Source organism: Pollicipes pollicipes, unplaced genomic scaffold (assembly GCF_011947565.3).
Source record: "Pollicipes pollicipes isolate AB1234 unplaced genomic scaffold, Ppol_2.1 Scaffold_4881;HRSCAF=5763_pilon_pilon_pilon, whole genome shotgun sequence".
Classification (NCBI taxonomy): Eukaryota; Metazoa; Arthropoda; class Thecostraca; order Pollicipedomorpha; family Pollicipedidae; genus Pollicipes; species Pollicipes pollicipes.
Window position 1 is genome coordinate 21,076,037 of NW_023596576.1, and position 8,317 is coordinate 21,084,353.

Consider the following 8,317-nt stretch of genomic DNA (forward strand, 5'->3'; position numbering starts at 1 on the left):
ATGCAAACCATGAGAGACCAGCAGACCAAGAGGCAATCAAACATGAAATCACGAAACAAATGGCTGTTTTAAGAAGGGAAGGGCTATGAACTGCACCGAATGATCTTCTGGAGGGCTATTTCAGTTCAAAGCCCCATAGAAATGTGGAACTCTCTAACAAATGAAGGAGGTAGCATGACAGGAACATCACGGGCCTTTAAGATGCTATCTGGTATAAAATTAACATGATGCTAAAGCTGATGTGTTTAGGTACCTGCTATCTAGCATACCAATAGTAATAATAATTGTTCGGCATCTATTTGGACCAAAATTTCCTCCGCTCATGTGCATTGGGGGGGGGGGGGGCGGGGCTGAGAGAAGCATGGTGGGGTATCCAGTCAGCACCGGGGGCTCAGACCCCGCAAAGTATGTAAACTGACGCCACTGGCTCAGACTAATTGTTAAAAATGAATGAAACTTGTATTAAGCTTGCACCCACGCTTATTTTGCATTAGGTACTAATCACATAAGTAACGTGCATGGAGCTAATGATGATGAGGTTGTATCGAAATGATAAGTAATAACTTTGAAAAGCCTATACAGTTGAGGTATCTGCCTAACATTCCGTGCAAGTCCTTCCCATGTTCGTGTTCATGCACAAGAACTTTTCAAAATAATTACAAACCCAAGCCGTTAGCCATTCCATTTAAGCACATACGGGCTTATCCTACCCATAGCTTTTTACTTTCGTACAACCATATTCAATACTGCCGATTTTTAGAGGTGACTGAAAAATTTGCCCTGGAAAGTTGGTTTTAAAATAGCGATCGTATTTCCAAAGTGCGGGCTGAGTTGCACGCTGAGCTACCTATAGTTTCTGAGCTACACGCCCGAGAGCTTATGCTGACTGCTTCTGGGAAACTTTCAAGCTAAAACCCAGACATTCGTGACGTCATAAATAACATTATTCAAGTCCTGCCATTCCGTTGCCAAATCCTGCCAAGGCCAAACAAAATGTAATTGTTTACCGGTTCACATCCCGCGTTCGTGAGCACGACTTTCAGATATAACGGCCGTCAATTGGCCCTCCATCAATAATATGTGAGGTACGAGGACGTGATCAAACAATGCCATATTGGCGAGCGTATCTGCCTCACAGAGAAATTGTGTTGTCTAGAGCAGCCTTTTCCACTTATAAGTAAACGAAAAGTTAAAAGTGGGTTCACTTCATCATATCTGAAGGTTGCTTCAGTATCTGCAAATGTGCAACATTCCCCTCAAGATCCAATCGCCCCAATATCGTCTGGGCAAGGATATTTCGAAATGTTTTGGGGTGGAAAGGTAATCTCTGTTAACATAAAAACTTACGTAATTCCTCAAAACGCAAGCGCGATATATGACGTACGGTTTGAGACTGGTAACAAACACACTTTGCATGAGTCAAGTGCGGACTTAAAATCGTTTTCATTCCGATTGTTGCTCATAGCAACACAAAAAAGGGTTTCATCCAATCGTCGTGAAACCCCTTCACCCTAAGTACATGGATCGTACGTCATGAGACCGCGAGTGCACCCCAGATCTCAGGGGATGCACGAACACCCAGTACTCCCGCTGAATCGCTCGCAAGCGCACGCATCGCGTGTCCGCGCACACTGCGACTGTGTGTCCGCGCGCGTTCATTGGTCTGGATCCTCCGCATGCGAGCCGCGTAGTGGTCCGCGTCATCTGCCGCCACCTCTTAGATTAGACGCCGTCCGCCGGCGTCCAGACGCCGCTCGGGTCCGCAGATCCACTGGCTGTGACGGCTGGTAACACGCCAGGGCTGCAGAGAGCGCTGTAGTCCAGCTGAGGGTCGGGTCCGCAGATCCACTGGCTGGGACGGCTGGTAACACGTCAGGGCTGCAGAGAGCGCTGTAATCCAGCTGAGGGTCGGGTCCGCAGATCCACTGGCTGGGACGGCTGGTAACACGTCAGGGCTGCAGAGAGCGCTGTAGTCCAGCTGAGGCTCGGGTCCGCAGATCCACTGGCTGGGACGGCTGGTAACACGTCAGGGCTGCAGGGAGCGCTGTAGTCCAGCTGAGGCTTGGGTCCGCGGATCCACTGGCTGGGACGGCTGGTAACGCATCGGGGCCGCAGAGAGCGTTGTAGTCCAGCTGAGGCTCGGGTCCACAGATCCACTGGCTGGGACGGCTGGTAACACGTCAGGGCTGCAGAGAGCGCTGTAGTCCAGCTGAGGCTTGGGTCCGCGGATCCACTGGCTGGGACGGCTGGTAACGCATCGGGGCCGCAGAGAGCGCTGTAGTCCAGCTGAGGCTTGGGTCCGCAGATCCACTGGCTGGGACGGCTGGTAACACGTCAGGGCTGCAGAGGGCGCTGTAGTCCAGCTGAGGCTTGGGTCCGCAGATCCACTGGCTGGGACGGCTGGTAACGCATCGGGGCCGCAGAGGGCGTTGTAGTCCAGCTGAGGCTCGGGTCCGCAGATCCACTGGCTGGGACGGCTGGTAACACGTCAGGGCTGCAGAGAGCGTTGTAGTCCAGCTGAGGCTCGGGTCCACAGATCCACTGGCTGGGACGGCTGGTAACACGTCAGGGCTGCAGAGAGCGCTGTAGTCCAGCTGAGGGTCGGGTCCGCAGATCCACTGGCTGGGACGGCTGGTAACGCATCGGGGCCGCAGAGGGCGCTGTAGTCCAGCTGAGACTTGGGTCCGCAGGTCCGCAGGTCCGCAGACTGGCTGGGACGGCTGGTAACACGTCAGGGCTGCAGAGAGCGCTGTTGTCCAGCTGAGGGTCGGGTCCGCAGATCCACTGGCTGGGACGGCTGGTAACGCATCGGGGCCGCAGAGGGCGCTGTAGTCCAGCTGAGACTTGGGTCCGCAGATCCACTGGCTGGGACGGCTGGTAACACGTCAGGGCTGCAGAGAGCGCTGTAGTCCAGCTGAGGGTCGGGTCCACAGATCCACTGGCTGGGACGGCTGGTAACACGTCAGGGCTGCAGAGAGCGCTGCAGTCCAGCTGAGGGTCGGGTCCGCAGATCCACTGGCTGGGACGGCTGGTAACGCATCGGGGCCGCAGGGGGCGCTGTAGTCCAGCTGAGACTTGGGTCCGCGGATCCACTGGCTGGGACGGCTGGTAACGCATCGGGGCCGCAGAGGGCGCTGTAGTCCAGCTGAGACTTGGGTCCGCAAATCCACTGGCTGGGACGGCTGGTAACACGTCAGGGCTGCAGAGAGCGCTGTAATCCAGCTGAGGCTCGGGCCCGCAGATCCACTGGCTGGGACGGCTGGTAACACGTCAGGGCTGCAGAGAGCGCTGTAGTCCAGCTGAGGGTCGGGTCCGCAGGTCCACTGGCTGGGACGGCTGGTAACACGTTAGGGCTGCAGAGAGCGCTGTAGTCCAGCTGAGGCTCGGGTCCGCAGATCCACTGGCTGGGACGGCTGGCAACGCATCGGGGCCGCAGAGAGCGCAGTAGTCCAGCTGAGGCTTGGGTCCGCAGATCCACTGGCTGGGACGGCTGGTAACACATCAGGGCTGCAGAGCCACTGGTCTGGTCTGGTCACACACTATGGTCGAGCCACGGGCGCGGCGGCAGGCAAGCTGGCAGCTGTCACCCTTACACTGCCAGGCGAGCTTGTGAGTTTTATGTACGGTGTCCGATCATCGTCAGAGTGCTAAAACAATCGGCGGACTTCGCCCTCAGTCACCATGGCGAGCCATCTTTTGGCCGTTTTTCGGCCAAGTCAGACATTTTTGTTTGGCCTAACATGCGTGTCCCAGAGGGGACTGGTAACACCGTCTGGCATCCCCTTTCCCTGTGCGTATGGATGCCAGCCTCGGCACCACTGTCGACTGCATGTTTCAACCTGTGCAATGCAATATTTATATCGAAGGTGAGACAATTTTCCCCAGCCCAGTCCGCAAGTCAGCGCGTTCTAAGCTCAATGAGCTCTCTCCCAGCTAAAGGATTTCGTTCTTAACCCCGTTAGCACCCCCCCCCCCCCTGATCCCAGAGGACTCTTCCCCGGCATAATGAGCTTCTTACTCGCCCAGGAAGAGTCCTCCCAACTCAACCCCCTCCCTCCTGTTCAAGTGAGCCTCTCCGGTTCAATTCCTCCCGTTCAGCTGTCGAGTCAGCTGTCGCCTTCCTGCTCCCATCATCTCTTACCAGCGGCTGTGCTCTCCTCGGCGACTGTGTTCTCCTCGGCGACTGTGCTCTCCCCGGCGACTGTGCTCTCCTCAGCAATTGTGCTCTCCTCGGCGACTGTGCTCAATAAATAATGTTGCGGTGGGAATGCTAGATTTCGAAAAGATGCGCAGATTTGGTGTGCGTAGTGTTTTCTGTTTCGAATGTTTCCGATGTCCTTCAGCATTTTTGGCGTGTTGCAGTCTGCTGTCCATTCGTTGTATGTGCCGAGACAAAAGGAGGGAGGCGCTGGACTAACGGATAAGCATAGAGACTATGAGCCAAAGAGGCGAGGCCATGTCCATGTCACGTCCAGACAAATACTTGCCATTAACACAAAGAAACATGGGTTTAAAGCATGCAAAGCTCATGCAAACAAAACTTCGACACCATTCTCTGGTGCGTACACTTTTAGCTATCCCCACTCGAAAGGTCCATGCAAATGGTTTCCGCTGTGTCAGATGGTAGGCTGGCTGGACGAATTTCATCGACTTTTCACGCCATGGCCAGCGACCACTAATGAGATAGTCAGCGGCTGCTCCAGCCGTGGCCAGCGACCCCTTGCATTTTATAAGTTACCCTCACACGTTTTCGAGAAGTGATTATTCTTTCAGAGGGGGTCTCATGCCCCGTTGAAGGTGGTTTTGAACTACTATGGAACTAATACTGTTGAAGGTAGTGTTGGAAATGGTAGAGACGCCGTTGCTCGCCCATCGTCGTTGCATATTATTCAATGTCGCTAGTGTGAGCAATACGGACGTGCTGTGTTATGGTCCACTGGGCAGGGTGTTAGCGACGCCTGAAAGGCCTCTTTTCGGTAAGCGTTATGTTCTTTGAATCGGTGTGCTTGTATGATGTGCGGGTGAACGAATGTCGCAACTTTGGTAGGTATAGATCACCTTATTTCTTGAATACAGCGATGCACAATGTTTACCGTCCATGCATGCTCTCACAAGTGGAGAATATTTATAAAGAAGTATGGGATGACAAAGTCTGCCAACACAGAGATATTCTGAACGAAAATAAATGCTAATGAAGCCTGGCGTGACAAGTACCACTACCATACCACCCGTTCCGCGCCTTCCACTGCTGGTGTACACTCCTCTCCCCGGAGCCCTTGGGCTTCTCTCAGATCTGCCACTCTCACAGCTCCGGCGCTGGCCCAGATCTCCCCCCTGTCAGCCCGGGGCGCGTTGTCAGCTTGCCCTACCTGGCCGTTGCAAGCGCGTCCCAGCTCGGCCGTCGTCACCCCACATCTGCTCGGCCGTTGTCAGCCCACCCCTACCTGACCGTTGTCAGCCTGCCCCTGCCCGGCTGTTGTCACCCTGCCCCTGACCGGCCGTTGTCAGCCTACGCCTGCCCGGTTGTTGCCAGTCAGTCCCTCCGGCCGTTGTCCGCCCGCCCCGCCCGGCTGTTGTCACCTTGCCCCTGCCTGGCCGTTGTCAGCCCACGCCTGCCCGGTTGTTGTCAGCCCGCCCCCCCCCCCCGGCTGTTGTCAGCCCGCCCCTGCCCGGCCTGTTGTCACCCTGCCCCTGCGCGGCCGTTGTCAGCCCCCTCCCCCGGCGCTGTCAGCCCACCCCTGCCCGTCCGTTGTCGGCCTACCCCCGCCCGTCCGTTGTCAGCCCACCCCTGCTCGGCCGTTGTCAGCCTACCCCTGCCCGTCCGTTGTCAGCCTACCCAGCCCGGCCGCCTCTCAGTCGGCCGCGGCCCCATTACATCAGCGCCTGAAATCGGGAGACGTTTACACGGCGGCACGCCGAGCGCTTCCGATGCTGGCCGACCCCGCCGCAGGGACACGCCCGCGCGCACGGCCGCCAGGCGGCAGGTCGAGCGCGCCGACTGGCTCGTGTGCGTCGGGAGTGGCTCAGGCGACCGCGGTGGCGCTGGCCGGCTCGACATGACTTGCACGGCGTGCGAGAGTCCGTGCCGGAGCCGCAGCTGGCGCCGGCCGTCGACGCCAGGCGCGCTGGCGGTGATGGTGCCGGCGGCTGTAGGGCACGCTGCGGGTGCCGGGGTGGAATTGGCGGTGGCGGTGGCGGAGTGCTTCCAGCCTTCCCACTGTCCTTCCCTCGATGTGCTCTCGTGTCATGCAAAGGTCTGAGTCAAGGGCCGTGTCATGCAAGGGCCAAAGGGTCTTGAGGCAGCTGTAGGTTGTGCCATGCCGTGGGGTGCTCGGTTGGCTATCTGGCATGGTTCGCGCTCGGTTATGCGCGGCTATTCCAGCAGCCTGTGACGCGTGCGACACCACCCGCCAGGCGGGGTACTTACCGCACTTGTGGCGGCTCTTCGACGTTTGCAGCTCGGACCGCTTTTCCGTGTACAGCAACGGATCAATATAGAAACCCAAGACAATTTTAAAGGCTCTCAACGATAGACCTACAAGAATCTTGGGCGTAACAAAGTTCTGCAGTCTTTTTCCGTTCTCGAAACTTGTTTTACAATTATACGCTCAACGAAGACATGATTTCTTTCACCAGGTCACCGCAATACCCAGCGATGTCATACGACGGGAGCTAATGTTGTGGCCCCTAGTCCACCCACAATCGCCATCATCGTGTACTTTTATAAATCAACCAGGTATTTGACGCACGCACTCTACACAACTCGCCATTGATACAACCTAAAAAGGTTTTCAAAACTTAACACCAGCAATCGCACCCCATTTTTCACAAACTGTGGTTCTCGTTTCGATTTGAAAAGATGGTCTGCAGCGCAACAATCACCGATTCTTTAAACTGGTTTCCTTTGTGATCCCGTTACCTTGCAGTGCGTGACCTAGCATGACTCGCGATTCTTTGCGTACTATATGGTATAACTCCCTACAGGCTGGTCAGAATTACGCTTTAGATAAGCATTTATACGAAGAGCGCCCATATTATCAATGCTGATTATTGCTCTAAGGGTTAACCGATCAAGTTCCGACCTGAGGTCATGAGATCCGCGCGCCAACACGGCAACTCCCAATGCTCAGGCCCACCGCTCGAACACCCGCTCCTGAGTACCTATAACGAGCGCGAGGTGACCAGCCCACCGTCCGCGGCGTGTCGCGATGCCTGTGGCCAGTGCTCTCCGGGCCAGCGAAGGCGTCGTCCCGCGGCGCCCGATGAATGCGTCGGGCCGGTCTGCGGCGGGGAAAGCCAAGCGGGCCCACTGGGGAAGGCGTCGTCCCGCGGCGCCCGATGGATGTGTCGGGCCGGTCCGCGGCGGGGAAAGCCAGGCGGGACCATTGGACGACAGTAGAGTGCAGCGCCGCCCGGCCAGCACCAGAACCGGTCCTCGTCGCCCGGCGCCGGTTTCGCCCCAAAGTTGGAGTGCCCAGATGGCGGATAGCTGGCCGGGAGCCACGCTCCTGTCTGGCCGGCCGGCCTGCGGACATCTGTGTGTGGCCGTCTGGTCACGAGCGTACGTATGGTCGACCCAGAGACGTCCGCACGTGTGCAGCCGCCGGTTTAGTCGCTCAACCTAGGAGCATGTGCACGTGCACGCCAGCCACAGAGGATGTGTGTTAATGGCCGAACCAGCATTTGTAGGGTATGCCTGTGTGCCCAGGACATGCCTAATAAAACCACACAGATACAAACGGCAAAAACAGCGTACTCAAACAGCAGATCACCCAACCTAATGATGTATAACGGCATATGCACTGATGTATGCAAACGATCAACCTAGGAGCATCTTTATGTGATGGCAGCACTACAGGGACATTTGCTTATGGACGCTGTCAAGGGCGTCCGCATGCGGGCGGCCGGTTAATGGGCAGTTCTATGAAGGCCACCTGGGCTTCCGCTGAGTGTGTTCTGATAACACGCGCCACTACGCAGTTTAAGCTTGAAAAGTACCAATTTTGATTCAGTAAATATCTGGAATTTGGAAAGCCCCCCACAATACCATTTTCGTGGAGAGAGACCGCTTACGAATACACGTTTAATGTTTCACCATGTGTGCAAACAAATAATGCTGCAGTAGTGTAGCAGCCTTTGCGGTTGGCTCAATCTAATTGTCCAATTGGCCAGACAATAAAAGACTAGATGATGGGCATATAGTAGTTGATGAGACTATGCCATGTAATGCGTTATCATATCATCTCATTTAAAATAGCATAATACTATTACATATAAAAAGCCATGTGCGGATATAATATATGTGCACACACACACA